The sequence below is a fragment of the Zalophus californianus genome, chromosome 9 (assembly GCF_009762305.2).
Source record: "Zalophus californianus isolate mZalCal1 chromosome 9, mZalCal1.pri.v2, whole genome shotgun sequence".
NCBI lineage: Eukaryota > Metazoa > Chordata > Mammalia > Carnivora > Otariidae > Zalophus > Zalophus californianus.
In genome coordinates this window covers 47108037-47123731 of record NC_045603.1, presented here as the reverse complement: position 1 = coordinate 47123731, position 15695 = coordinate 47108037, and the positions used below count along the sequence as shown (strand labels likewise).

General features: G+C 38.0%; 1 protein-coding gene across 3 annotated transcripts in view; it reads left to right on the top strand.

The window, feature by feature from the left end:
* The first annotated feature begins 749 nt into the window (after positions 1 to 749).
* The window catches only part of FRS2 (fibroblast growth factor receptor substrate 2), a 103662-nt gene continuing 88716 nt past the window's right edge, over positions 750 to 15695 (top strand). The window contains exons 1-2 of one of the 3 annotated variants that reach the window (XM_027591806.2): positions 751 to 952; positions 11255 to 11302. The gene's annotated coding sequence lies outside the window, so the exon portion shown is untranslated. Of the gene's footprint in view, positions 953 to 11254; positions 11303 to 15695 lie in introns of all 3 variants that reach the window. The other 2 variants (XR_003519649.2, XM_027591805.2) reach the window with 2 other exon arrangements.

Below are 15695 nucleotides of genomic sequence, written 5' to 3'. Positions count from 1 at the left end.
CAGAGATGATTATCCGTATATGTATATGTATACGCACACACGCAAATGAGGAAACCGAGGCTTAAAGAAGTCAAGCAACTTGCTCAAGGTGAAAAAGTAAAAGTACATAACAGGATGCAGGCAATAAGATTCCAGAGTCTCCTGGCTCTTGGCTTCTGCTCAAATTCCAAGTATAGGAATATAATTTGCCTCCTGCCCTTAAAGAGCTTAAAAATCTTGTTAGGGGTGGATGAGGTTTACACACACAACACAAGTTAAAATCGAGAGCCACTGTTTGTGGTATTGGGTTTGGTATCTTTGACCGGCTTCCTCCTCTGCAAGATACAGATAAGAACAACAACCTCAAGGGGTATGGGGATGATTGACCGAGTTAAGCATCCGAAGCGCGTAATACAGTGCCTGTAGCGCAGTAAGCGTTCAGTAAATGTCAACTATCTCTATTTTTAAAGGAGGCGGACTGGAGTGGAGAGCATACTGGAGAGTCGGGAGTCTGGCTGTATACGCCGGACCCCTGCACCCAAATTCTCCGATCCTCGGTTTCCTGGTCCGTAAAATTAGGTGGCAGGAGTGGACTAACTGGAAGAGCAGTAAGGCACGCAGCCGTTGCCTGGAGATCCGAGAGGCCTCGGGGCAGAAAGGGTTAGTGACGAGTCTGGGGGCGGCTTTACGGCGCTCAGCGGGAGAGGCCCCGCCCCGCCCCGCCCCGCCCCGCCCCGCCCCGCCCCGCCTGGGAGGCCCTGGCAGCTCCAGCCCGCTAGCAGTTCCGGTGCCAAAACTCTTCCCTCCCCCGCTTCCCCGGAAGTGCTTTTCCAAGGTTCGGGCCGGAGAGAGGCCTTGTAGGCACAGCTGCTGAGCCTCGATCGGCTCCGAGTAGGGGCTCCTGCCCGGGTGGGAGCCCGGGGGTCCGCGGCCGCCGACCCGCGCCTGCCTCCTCCCAGCGCCCAGGCCGACGGTGAGTGGCCGGGGGAGCACACCCGGACGGCCGCGGGCCGCGTCAGGGCTTGTGCTCTCGGGCCCCCGCTGCCCGCTCTACGCTGCGGGCTCCGCTGTCGGGGTGCGGGGAAGGGGCTTGTAGACCGCCGACGTCCTCGCCGAGTCCGCCGGGCGGGAAGGAGCAGGCGGCGGGGCCTTGGGGTGGGCGGGGCGGAGCCGGGGAGGGGGTTCTTGGAGCTGTTGTAGCCGTTGGGACTTGAGAGTGGGGATGGGCTGGGCCTCGGTCCATCCGAGCTCCTCATTTCTGCTCCCCCAAATCTTCCCGTTGCCTCCCGGATTTGGTTTTCTCTGTCGACCTGGGGCTGGGAACATGGACACCAGACTCAATCTTGGGCTCCAGTTCCCGACTTTAGCGTCCTCCGGGTCTGTCCTCGGGTCAGTAATTAGCCCGGGTCCCAGGGGTGTCGTCTCCTCAGTCCCAGGGCTGGGCGATGCATGTGTAGATGCCGGGGGTCTTTTGCAAAGCTTTTCATCCACACCCGCCTAGGGGTTGCCCGGGGATCGATTTGGACTGCTCTCAGGACCGGTTTGGATACGTAAATCAGTGTGGCACCGGCGTGCCTCCCATGATCTTTACTCACTGGAAAGCTTGCTCAAGCTGTTGCTGAAGTCATTTAGAAAAACAGTTTGCTTGAGGAAAATCAGTAGTTAAGTTCCCTTATTTTCTTGCAGACTTAAAAAAAAGGATGCTATTCTCTAATATGCACTCCTAATTCTGGTGGCCATCTGAAGTCACAGTTGAATGGCTAGTTCATTCTGCGGTTATTGCACGAATTGATTACAGAGGGTTGGAGAATTATTTGTACCCCCTCTTCTCCGAAGTTTGTATACCTTCATATTTGGACCTGTCATTTTCCTTAACTTTTAAAGAAAAACTTTTCACAGTAACTCCTTAGAGTTTCCCCATACTGTTAGAGTTGTGCTGCAATGCAGAGGTTCACACAGGTGGACAGAGGTGGTGTGTGTGTGTGTGTGTGTGTGTGTGTGTGAACCTATATTTTAGAAGTGTTTACCTCGGATAAATTGAGAACTTCCTAGAGGAGAAAGTGATGTAGGTAGTTTTTTTAGTGAACAGATTTCAGGTAGTAGACTGCTGGAAGGTTTGTAGGCGATAAGAGTTTTCCACATTTAATAGTGATTTTTAAATTACGATCACAAGAGAATGCGGTTACTGCAGGTTGTGACTGTCGTATATACAAACCACCTTTGTGAAACCAGTGGCACTTAACTGCATTTCTCAGCCTGTGCTTATATTAGAACTTACACTGTAGTTTTTTGGGTACTTATCTCATTCTATCTCCTCCCACTACTGGAAGGGGAGGTAATGTCATGCATTAGGGAAAATACACTGAAGTGTTAAGTTCAGTGGTAAGTGAGCTCTCTTGTGCAAAAGAAAATTTATTTCAGTGTTGTTGATTTTTAGCAGGCAAAGGGTGGATGGCTTCTTAAAAATTCTGTTTCTTTTATTCCTTTACTGACTGTGGTCAAAGGGTGGTTGATTTTTAAAGTCCCTGGAAAAAATTGTGGAGGGAAGATTAGTTGCCCAACTTTTAGATTTAGATGGAAACTGTAGATTCTTAGCTGTTTGAAGTACTTAATTGTTTAGAGCTTATGATTGGAATATCTGCAAAAGGAGTCCAGTTAGATATGATTATGGATCCATACATAGTGAGAGTATGATAGCTAATGTGTTTTGAAGGGAAATATTTTAAGAATTATAAGAGCAGAAAAAGGTAATCGGGGAATTTCAGGTACCCTTAGGCACTGTAAGTTTTATTATGTTCAAGTCCATTCAATAGATACTGAATATTTGCATTGTAAATTTTATTGTATTATTCAAGTCAATGGGTACTGAATTTTTGCTGTGTTAGGCATCAAGCTATATTGGGCAACCGTGTAGGAGCAATAAAAATTCATGTTTTGGCAATAATTTTCTAAGGTGTATCAGAAATCATGAAGAGGTAAATTGTATTGCTTAGGCATATTGCAAAGTTTTTTAATTGTAGGCGGGCGTTGTGTGTTTCATGAAAAGCACTGTTAGGCATTATAGGGTACAAAGATTAAGTATTTGGTCTTTAGGAATTTGAAATCTAGAAGGGGATGTAAGATATTTACATAAAAATATGTAAATACTTACTGTGTGAGTGGTTTGACCTAAAGTTTGGAGTTACATGAAAGGAAAATGGGTTCATTATTAACTGGAGTAATCAGCTAAAAAGTGGAAGGTGGGTGGTGGAGGTAAAAAATACTCTGAAGCTATTGAGCACTTAGCATCATGCTCTGTGCTAGTTGCTTTCCATACATTTTCTAAGCTTCACAACAACATATAAGCATCTTTCTTAATAAATAAGGAGGGCAATGCTCAAGTATATTAAGTAGCTGAGCCTCAGTTTGAATCCAGGTCCACCTGGTGCCAAAGCCTGTGCATTTCCACTATATTATGCTACCTCTCAATAAACTGGTAGCCTGAGTTTCACATTGCAGAGGGTAAGACTTTTCTAAAACAAGAATTTAGGGGTCGGGAGTAGGTGGATGAAGGCTTTTCAAATAAAGAGAGTGATGTAAGCACAATGGTGGAGGTGGGAAAGTTCATTGTATACACAAAAAAGTTAGTGGACAGGTTTCTTAGAATATAGGGTTCATTTTTGGAAATAAGAGATGAGGTCTGAAATTTTAAGTGGGTCTGGATTGAGGAGCATGTTTAAATGCTGTATTTAGGAGTTCAACATTTAGGAGGTATTGAGAAACAACTAGGTCTAATAGTGTAGTATGTGAAATGATTTGTTGTAGAAAGCCAGCTTTCAGTATAGTATCCACACAGGGCAAGGGCAGTGGCATTGAGATAGAGTGGGTGGAGGAGGGATTGTTGGGAAAGGTTTGGAGAAACTGGAAGTTGAAAATTATATTCATTTTAAGTGTAGGTGATGGTGATGGTAGTACTATTACTAGAAATATAGGCAAGGAGGTGCATAATAAGATCAGTTTTGAATATGTTGAGTTTTTTATATACTTGCAAAACACTGGAATTGCCCAGAGGCTTTTGGAAATATGGGTTTGTAGTCCATGAGAGAGGTCAGTGCTAGGCATATATTAAACATGGATGTAGAGAATGATACAAATGGATGTACTGGTTGAATCTGTATAAAGAGATGAAAGAGCTGAGAGGGAGTTTACAAGGAAAGAGAAAAATGAACCTTTATTTTAGATGGCATCTGTTTAAAACGGAAGGAAGAGATAGTCTGTACTGTATTCTGCTCCCTCCCATCGCAGATTCAGATGGAGTACAAAGAATCTGATCATTGAAAATCCAGTTGGGAAATAAAATTTTCTTGCCTTTGCAAGCAAGGATATTATGCTATCATTACCCCATTTCATGGAAGATGAACTATTTCAGACTCACTGGTTCCAGAGTGTTAGGCTTTAGTTACTTAAGAGCTGTTTAGTCGTTTCTTTTGGGCATTTGTTGGCAAGTGATATGTGAGGATTTGGAAGCAGATCTGTTAGGTATTCTATTTATTCATATTTATGACTTTGAATTTTGGTTTTAATATCAAAAGCCTTTGAATATTCAAATATAATTTTTGTCTCTCCTATTCCTACTGGCTGCTAACAGTGCCTTTCATGGAAAATGGTATTTAATTACATACTTGTCTTCCAACTCTCTTTTATAAGTACTTTTGATTAACACAGGTAGTTTTGTCTTTAATGTTCTGATTATCCTAGAGGGATGGAATGATAAGCTACTTTTTTCCATCATGTAATGATACATATATAAATACTATGTATTTTTATTTGGAAACTAAGGACTAAAGACTTACGGAATTTCATGTAGTTTTCTGTTTGACATTTGAATATGGGGAACCTGTGTATTAATGTGTAAAAGACTGTAATAGTTTGCGGAATGAGGCTTAGAGTTGTAACTTTTTGAGGGCAAGTTTATTATTTTTAGACTGAGTTACCAGGGAAGTGTTTATTTCCTTCTTGAGAATTTATACATTCCTTTTGTTTCTGAGAAATATGTTTTTTACTATATCACAGGCTCATGGGAATGTCCTGAGAGTCCTGCGTCAGTCTTGTTGGAGGCAGGGGGTTTTGTGTGTGCTTTGTCTGGGCTGGTTGGCTTAGTTGCAGTGAGCCTGGTATTAATGAGGCAAAGGTCAGGAGTTCCATTTAGCTTCGGTCTGAGTGATGGCCAGGGAAGTACACCTCTAGCCAGCTGTCTTGGAAATTCCTCGGTTGTCATTGGTCACAAAGGTGACTGGATTAGGGTGGATCTTTATACCACTGAAAGAATATTAGAGGAAACTTATAATGGTTAGTAATTCTGACTCTGGAATTAGACAGACCTGTGTCAAACTTCTTTGTCCGCGATGTTGGGAGAGTCCCTAAACCTCTTCAAGCCTCTACTTCCTCATTATTGAATAGGTTAATATTTGGTTTGGGCATGTCCTACTGTTGTTTTCTTTTTCCAAGTGGGAGTTAGCTGCTTAGACCTGTGGTTCCCCAATGCTGGACTGTGGAGAGGTGTCAGTCCATGACAGAGTTTTCACTTGTCTGAAATGAGAATGAGTTAGCTTTTCATAAGGCTAACTCTGTTGAATTTAAAAAGATAATATTTTTTTCTAAAATTGTCTTTTACCATTTTTGATGTAAGCGTATTAGTTATTTTATGAAATAATGGTGGTGGTAATTGGTAGTTATTTTCTTTTTAAATGTTCTTGGCAAAATAAAAGTTGGCAACTCTATGCTGGTCCCCCAGTTTTGTTTTTAAGATTATGGTTCTGTGAAATCTGAAAATCTTGGCTTAAACAGAACCAGAGAATTGGGGGAGATTACTCATCTCATATACATAGTCAAGTGAGGTTTGAGGGTACATTCTACCCTTCTGTTACCCTATAGGAACTGTATTTTGATTCTCACCACCACTGAATTAATTTAATGTTGTCATGTTTTACATTAAGACTTTCAAGGAGCAGTTCAGATTATTTTCAGTACAAACAAGTTGCTTCAAATTATTTAAGGCTGTATTTCTCAACCAGAGTCCCAAGAGGAAACTGGTGAACTGTTGGGGAGGGCTGCCTGGGGGTGCTGCTGTAAGTCATTACTCTGTTGATTAGCCAACAAGATAAATAACTGGCCTTTGCCATAGTGAAGTAGTAGAAATTGGCTTTCCTTTTCACCTCTTCTGCAGGGAAGATCTTTGAAGTTAGAGCAAGAAAAGCTTTTTTATTTAATAAAGCAAGTAAACCTTGTACAAATATCAGTATTCAAAATGCTTTCTAGAGAAAGAATAGTTCAGCACTTTGCATAATGGGTTATGTAAGTGGAGCCACAGAAGTCCTCCTGGGGACATAAACCAATTATTAGCATAAGCGCTATTGAAATTGCATTCAGTTGTCTAGATGAGAAGTATTTTGACTCCCTTGTTCACTTAGCAGCGTTGGGGGGGGTGCAGAAAATTTAAGGTGCAGACCTAGCCTAAATGACTGTTAAAGTAAGGCTTAACATTTGTTTCCTTTTAGTGTTTTTGGTTAGGTAATTTTAAAAATTGGGAGTGCTATAGAAATACTGAATATGTGTTAGAATGCCTAAAGCAAAATTTCAGGTTAGGCTGAAGTAGTTTAGGCCCTCTGTCTTTTAATTTTAAAGGCGACTAGAGGTTTGCTGCTTTAGATATTAAGGATGTTATTGTTTTATAGAGTTTCGTTGTATATCATTGTTTCTGGTAAATAAAAGAATCATATAGAATTTATTTATTTTAACAATGCTTACATTTTTCCTCCAAAATACTCCTATTGGCAGAAATGAATGGTATGCTCATAAATCTGGAGAGGTAGCCCAAAGTGTCCTGCTATAAGTAGAAAATTTCATGATTCCTATAGAGTTTTATTTTAAGAAATCACATGAATTTCATGTTTTGCTATTTTATGTAGATGTAAAACAGTGTTTTAAAGTCAACTAAAATTGGTGCCCCCAAGAAGGGGTGATACGTTCATCCTGTGGATTTTCGTATTTCTGTGACATGGCTTGTATTACAGTTCAGTGGCACTGTGCTTAACTGTTTAATTTTGGCTCATTTAAAAAAAATGCTGTGTTCTGATGGTTTTTGGTGGGACATGGGATGGTGGACAATTATTGACACTTTTATATGTTTTTAACAAACAGCAAACTGTTTTGAATACTACCAAGGAGCTACAATTTCATGGAAATAAAATGCCTTTAAAAGGAGATTTAATAAATTTTAAGGTGTTCTTTTGTATTTAAGATTATTCAATTATCAATATATTTCTAGTGTTATAAAATATATAGCAGCAGTGTCTAATTGAACTTTCTGTAATAATAGAAATGTTCTATATTTGTGCTATTCAATCTAGTGGCCCTCATAGGGCTGCTGAGCACTTAAAATGTGTCTGGTGTTACAGAGGAACTAAATTTGAAATTTTATTTGGTTTTAATTAATTTAACTTTGAATAGTCCCACTTATGGTCAGTGAGTACTGTACTGTACTAGACGGTGCTGCTCTCAAGGGTTAGGAAGACATGGAGAAGGGAGGTTAGAAATCTTCATGCCACCCCTCAGTTTAGTTATAGGCAAAATTAGGCCCTTGGTAAGTATTTCTTAAATGAAATAATATTTTTATTGTTTCAATTTTAAAAAAATATTTATTTACTTATTCGAGAGAGAGAGCACACGCGTGTGTGGGCTGGTGTGCACGTGTTTGGGGGAGGGGGGCAAAGGGAGAGGGAGAGAGAAACTCTAAACAGACTCCACGCTTGTGCAGCCCCACGCGAGGCTTGATCTCACCACACTGAGCCAAAACCAAGAGTCAGAGGTTTAACTGACCACTCCACCTAGGCGCCCCTATTGTTTCCATTTTTAAGACCAAAGTTTGTGAAGTATTCTAGATTTTTAGTGATTACTATTTGATTTTTTTCTTGTGTTGATTTTAAAATTTTACTTTTATTACAAAAGCATACAGTATCCTGAATGTACAATTTAAACAATTGTAAAATGAATTACCACCAACTAGCTTGAAATCTAGAACATTGCCAGTATCTTTGAAGTCAGTTTATGCTCCTTACCACTTGTGTTCATTCTCTGACACGCTTCTTAAGAAACCACCATCTAAATTTTGTTGTTAATCATTCCCTTTTCCTTTTAATTTTCACGAATTAAAGAAAATTTCATTTCCTTCTCTCTTCCAGTTTGGAAGTTAAACTTTATGTAGTTTTCCTTTATTTTTGTTTTCCCTCAGTCCCAACAAATTGGATATTATTACCATTTTAAACACTGTTGCTTTAATTTGCCTCTGCATTTACAAGTGTCTTTGCTCATCATTTTCATTTGCATCTCAGACCTCTTGTTTGGGATCTAAGATCATTTTCTCTCTGCCTGAAATATATCCTTTAGAATTTTCTTTAGTGGGGGTCTGTTGTTGGAAAACTTTTCATTTGTTTGAAAATGTCTTTAAGTCTCATTCCTGAAGATAGGTTTTTCTGAGTATGCATTCTATGTTAGCAGTTATTTTTTTCCTTTGTTCATTATAGGTCTTATTCCATTCTCTTCTGGCTTTTATTGCTGTTGAAAACCCTGTAATCTGTCTAATTGTCATTCTTTTATTATAACTATATTTAGAATCTGTTTTCCACACTTTCATTTTGATATGTCTAGAAGCTGATTTCTTTTTATTTATCATGCTTGGAATTCACTAGGCCATGGAATCTGATGATTGGTGTCTTTCAACAATTTTGGAGAACTTTTGGCCATTTTCTCCTCAAATTTTACCTTCTATATTTTTTATCTGGAACTTGTATTTGAAGTAGGTCTTCTTACTCTACCCTCCATGCCTCTTAACCTGTCTTCATATTTTCCATTTTTTTATCTTTCTGTGTTGTGTTCTGGATAATTAAGTCCTTTCCTCCAGTTAGCTAATTTTTTTTTTTTAAGGTTTATTTATTTATTTGACAGAGAGAGACACAGCTAGAGAGGGCACACAAGCAGGGGGAGTGGGAGAGGGAGAAGCAGTCTTCCCGCTGAGCAGGGAGTGTGACGCGGGGCTCCATCCCAGGACCCCGGGATCATGACCTGAGCCGAAGGCAGACACTTAACCGACCGAGCCACCCAGGCGCCCCTCAGCTAATTCTTGCTTCAGCTGTGTTCAACTAGTTTATTGAATTTAAAAAATTTTTTCAACTTTGTTTTAACTATTACATGCATTTTTATAGTAAAATATACATAAGTAAAATTTACCACTTTAAACCACTTGAAAGTGTTCAGTTCAGTGACGTTAAGTACATTCACTATCACCGCTGTCCATCCCCAGAACTTTTTTTTTTCTCCACGAACTGAAATCTCTGCCCATTAAACAATAATTTCCCATTGTCCCCTCCACCCAGCCCCTGGCAAGAACTATGTTACATTCTTTTTCTATGAATTTGACTATTCTAGGTACCTCATTGTAAGTGGATTATATACTCTTTGTCCTTCTGTGTCTGGCTTATTTCACTTAGCATAATGTCTTCAGGGTTCATCCATGCTGTAGCATGTTCATTGAATTTTTAAAAATTTTATTTACTGTTTTCATTTTTAGAAGTTTCTTGTAGTTCCTTTTTAAGACTGCTTTATTCTTACTATTTTTTGGTAGTCTTATACTTTTTTCTTGTTCGTGTTGTCAAGCTATCTTTTATTTCTTAAAAACCTATTAAATATACTTATTTTATACTTTGTCTCTGATAATTCTAATATTTGAAGTCTTTGCAGATATGATTCTGCTATTTGTTTTGCTGTATTAATTTTGCAGAGTGGTTTTTAATAGTACTTTAAAATTGTATAAGTTAGAGCTTATAAATAAACCCCTGGAGGTTAGTATCCTGTTTTCTTAAATTTTGCTCAAGGTGTTATCTGGTTTATTTACTGTACAGTTACTTTTTTTCCCCTTACAACTAATAAATAACCCGTAGGGAGGTATCCTAGTGTTTTATTTTTTCTTGATGGAAAACTAGTACAGTAATATACCTTACATTTGTATAGGGCCTTCTAGTTTGCCAAGCATTTTTATATTTTATGATTTTATTTTAAAGTTCTGGAAATAAAGCCTCAAGAGACATAGCTAATAAGAGGTGGCATTGGAATTCAAACTCGGTTTTCTTAGGATTCTTTTTACAAGCTATGCTTGCCTTTTAGGTTACTAGATAGACTGTAATCCAAGGACATGGTCTGTACACTATCAGTACCTTGGACTTTTGAATGAAGAAATATAACATAGGGGTGCCTGGGTGGCTCAGTTGGTTAAGCGTCTGCCTTTGGCTCAGGTCATGACCCCAGGGTCCTGGGATCAAGCCCCATGTCAGGCTCCCTGCTCAGTGGGGAGCCTGCTTCTCCCTCTTCCTCTGCCTGCCTCTCCCCCCTGCTTGTGCTCTCTCTCTCTGTCAAATAAATAAATAAAATCTTTTTAAAAAACCCAACAACATAGACATGAGTTGCTGTCTGACAGGTGTTTTATAAGGTAGTAGTTCTATTGTAATTGTGTTATTTATGTATTTTATGTTTATATATACATGTAGATATATATATATATAATGTATAATTATGTACATATAATCATTGAGAGCTTAGAGCTTGTGTGGAAGGGGTTTTTGATGCTTCGCATAACTCTAGCTAAGATTTTTCAGATAAAAAATTGATGTATTTGCCTATAGCAAAGAAAATTTGGTTTCCTTGAAAACAGTATCCTGTATCACCAAAAAGGTGATAAAGATTAGTGAGGTGGATTTTCTGATATTAGTTCAATTCTTTTTCTAATTATTAAACAATTCTTTTAAGACTTAGGTGATCAGAGGAAATGATTCAAGGTTTTCCTAAGGTCACTTTTTGTATGATAAACTAGGATGAAGTGTTGGTTACTGTAATCTTTTGACCTGGTGAATTGGTAGAAGCTGGGCCCTAGCCAAATTCATGCCTTTTTTTCTCTTTCCTCTTACTTTTTATCTCCCATTCTTGGTTAAAGCTGGAGGGACTTGGGCATTGAATCTTGGCTAGAACATGAATTCATTCACTGGCTGAGTCAGTAAATAGTTCTTGGGAGCCCAGTAGGTATCAAGAACCATGCTAGGCATTGAGGTTAAAATGGAGGATTAAGATGGATGTGGTTGCTGTCATGTAGCACAAACTAGAGGTCATGAACTATTACATCCTTTGTCTGTATTAGTCATTTATATATTTAAATTGAATGTATGTAAGAAAATCATATTTATATCTTTAGACTTTTCTGGCAAGAGAGGATTGTGAAGACTATTGCTTAATGGAATATGTAAGTATAAAGTTGGAGATTCAGAGCTATTCAGTTAAGCATATTCTGAAAATTGACTGATACTTTCATTTAAATTGAAGCCTTTTATTAAAGCCTGACCTAAGTAAGTTATGGTTCAAACTAAAGACTGCTATTTGCCTCATATGTGGTTTTGTGCATAGTTAGTATGTAGTAGTGTCTTGGAAGTTCTGTATCTCATGGTTCATTTTACATTCCTCTATCTCCCACCCCCTCAAAAAAAAGCATAATATATTTGCAAGCACATGTGTTTTTTTTTTTTTTTAACTTTTATTTTGAGGTAGAGACTCATAGGAAGTTGCAAAAATAGTAGTGTCCTATATATTCCTCACTCACTTTCCCCAATGGTGACATCTTATGTAGCTGTCATACAGTATGAAAACCAGGAAGTTGAAATTGATACATTACTGTTAACTAGACTACAGACCATATACAGATCTCACCATTTTTTGAAAATCTGCATTTCTGTGTATGTGTATAGTTCTGTACAGTTTTAGCCCATGTATAGTTTTGTGTAACTACCATAATCAAGATTCAGAACTGTTCCATCACCACAGAAGAATTCCCCAGTGCTACCTCTGTGTATTCACAACCCTACCCAACACTAGTTTTGCCATTATGAGAATAATGTGTGAATGAAATAATACAGTATGTAATCTTTTGAGGTACATATTTTAAAAATATAATTTGTTTTAGGGCGCCTGGGTGGCTCAGTTGGTTAAGCAACTGCCTTCGGCTCAGGTCATGATCCTGGAGTCCCGGGATCGAGTTCCACATCGGGCTCCCTGCTCAGCGGGGAGTCTGCTTCTCCCTCTGACCCTCTTCCCTCTCGTGCTCTCTCTCATTCTCTCTCTCTCAAATAAATAAAATCTTTAAAAAATATATAATTTGTTTTAATTCTAAAAGTAAAATAACATTTCAGAAATGTTAGACAATGGAAAAAAATTTTGAAACCACTATTCTAATAGTCATCATTTTGGAGTTTTTTTCAGCCTCTTTCATACAATGTTTTATGTCATGTTTTTAGTATATGCTCAATTTTGTTTGCTTTTTTTAACTTAATGTTATATTAAATATTTTGTGTTATCATCATACTTAATTTTCACTATTATAAGAAATGTTGCAGAAAACACCTTTGAGCGTATAGATTTCTTCATATTTTTAGTTATTTCCTTAGGGCAGATTCCCAGATGTGTGATATTGGGCCAAAGGATATGAAGGTTTATTAGTCTTGAAACATTTGGTCAAATTGCTTCTCAAGAGGATAGTATTACTAGTACTGTTTCACTGTATCCTTCTTAGATTGGATATTAGTGTTACTTCCCTGACCCTCCCCCCCAACTGAATAAGGTAAAAAAGGTACTTCATTGTTCTAATTTTAGAGTGCAGTTCTTTATGTAACATTTTTTTTCCTTGAAGAGGAAAATTGATTGTAATGTCAGAATGACATGAACCTTTAAAAATGTGATTTTGCTTTTAAGTAATTTAGAAAAGCATTTTAATATCTCTATTAGTGTTCAACAGTTCTGAGCAAGAGGTTGAATCACCAGATCTTTCTCTTTACCTTAACTGTAGCCTCCTTAGTTGGCAAGTTTGTTACCTGCCAAATGATTGCCAGTTTCTGCATGCTTCTCTTTGGTCTCTGCCATTATTTCTTAGTTACTATCCTCAGTCTGGATCCTTGACCTTTCCCCCATCTGTTCCCTCATCAGAGAATGGCTGCCCCCTCCAATGGTACCACACTGACACCTCATTCATTTTTCCTATGTTCTTGTCAGCTTTAAGTGCACAGTCATGCAGACATGTTAATGCATTATTGTGATGTTATCCTTGTGGTTAAGTATAATCCTGGGGGCTCTGTACAGTCTCGTGGGGCATTCATTAGTGTTAAATGTCTTCACTTTTTTGATGGCCACCACAGAAGTTAATATGGCCAATAATGTATGGGGTATATGTAATGTGCATGAATATAAAAAATCATGATACAAGGAAGTTGTACACCTTTTATTTTTGTGGATGTTTTAGAAGACAGCAATATTATATTCTTAGAGCAGTAGACCATCAGGGTAATAACAAAACCCTTAAAGTAAAGCAGAAGTTTTTAGTTGAATGTTACTAAGTGCCATGCACTGTGCAAGTACTTTATTTAGTCTTCACAATTTTCCCATAAATTTTTTTGGGGGTAGCTAGATATGAAGATCTCATATGTGATATGGAGTAGATAATTGAGAAAATTGGTTAGCAGGGAATCATAAAAAAAGATACATTATTTTTGATATTACCTTGAATATACACTACATTCCTTCACCGTTTTTTTTTTTTTTTTTTTCCTGTACAGCGTCAGTGTTTTTCTTTGTGGATGGGTCCTTTGATTAGAAATCTAGATTGTCTAGGAGTACCTGGGTGGCGTAGTTGGTTAAGCGTCTGACTCTTGGATTTGACTCAGGTCATGATCTCGGGGTCCTGATATCAAGCCCCATGTTGTGCTCTGCACTCAGTGTGGAGTCCGCTTAAGTTTCCCTCTCTCCCCCCTCCCCCTTACATCTACTTGCTCTCTCTCTTTCTCTAAAATACATAAATAAATCTTTGAAAAAATAATCTGGATTGTCTTTTTAGCATAATCTGCACCCAGGAGGCATTATCTGTTGGATATCCTAACGGTATCCCTTTCCTACAGAGAGAGAATGTAAGGTATTTTTCAATGTGTTCTATAAAATCTTTCTGTGGTTTTATGCCTTTTTCCTTATTCTTCTAAAGCTGTTTTATATACATCTAATTCCATAATAACTTTTTAAAAAATAATTAGCCTTTGAATCTTTTTGAACTTTTCAACATAATTTTCAGAGAAAACAACCCCTTTCACACCCATAATCTGTCAGAAACAGCTGGCTCTTGTTAAGTGTCCAGCTCATTTGGTGAGAGCGGAAGGGTGGAGACATACTAGGAAAGTGGTCTACTTAGAAGACTTTACAGGTGCAAGTGGTCAGCCCATGGTGGGCATCCGGGAGCGGTTTATGGAGGGATTGGAGAGCTTTATTTCTTTAAGTTACGATGAAATAGAGGCCTGTTAAAAGAGTTTCTACTGAACTATTATTCTTACTTCCATTTTATAGATGAGAAAGCTGAGGCCTCAGGGAGTTGAGTAACATGCCCGAGGTCAGACAGATAATAAGCGATAGAGTCCAGGGTTTGTACCTGACATATGTACAGGTTCAGATATAGCATGTCCTCACACCTGCTGTGCAGGTGCTTGATGCCTTTCAGGTTGTCTGATTTAGCCAGTTCAGTGAGTACACTTGAGTGGTCTTCAGGTCATGCTTGGGGATAGTGTTTTTGTAGTTACTCCACATCTCGGGTCCTAGTTTTATTTAGCACTTTTGTATTTGTTTTGTACTAACTCTGTAAAAAAAACAAGAGCGCATACCCGGGTGAAAGTTAGGCTTATCATCATTTGTTTTATTTTGTATTGGATGTGTTATATGTGAGAAATATGGCTAAAATCTTGCAGTGTTGTAACTGCTGAGGAAATTGTGAACTAAAAAACTTAAAGGGGAAAAATGGAGTGGAGAACACAGACATAAACTTTGCTCTTCCTCCTATTAAATTTCCTTCATAGTTTGGGATCAGACCAGTCATCTTTATCCATGTCATTACTTGTTATTTCCTGAAGCATCAGTTGAGCCATTAGGATTTAAAGAAAAGGATATTTTCTTATAATTCATAGGTGTCTTTCTGTGCTCACCCAGAACACATAAACCTTTTCTTGAAAATGTTTTGTCACCTTTTAGAGTCTGGTATGTATTTTTAGTTTGCATTTTGCTTTTTTAGAACAGTAAAAGAAAAAAAAGAAAAAAGAAAAACCTAAAATACTGTTTCCATTAATTTCCAGATGTTAGAATCCAAAAAAGTTTGCCATAAAATAAAATACATGTATTACACAATAATTCATTGGGTTTTCTATTTTTATCACTACAACCAGGGCTTCTGATCACTATGAGATAATTGGTGTGTTGCCACATTGAGTTTTCTAATTCCAGCCCTCCAAAAAGAAATTTAATTATTTTAGTTAGCATAGGAAGCTGTATTTCAGATAGTATATGAGACTATTAGGCTATTTTTAAATCTTGAAAATAGCTTAAGGAACTCTCAGTTTTCCCTTAGGTAGTCCTTGACTCAGGATTGGAACCAGTGATAGGAATTTAAATATTCATTTGTATAGTTGTTAATCCCTGACTTTGATTTGATTATAATTAATATTACGATTAGCAGTACTTTTTTTTAAAGCAGTACTCTTTAATTGAGTGTTTCAAGTACCTCAGACACTCTTGAACATAATGAATAGTTTAGTAATAAATATAGAACAAAAATGAAAATT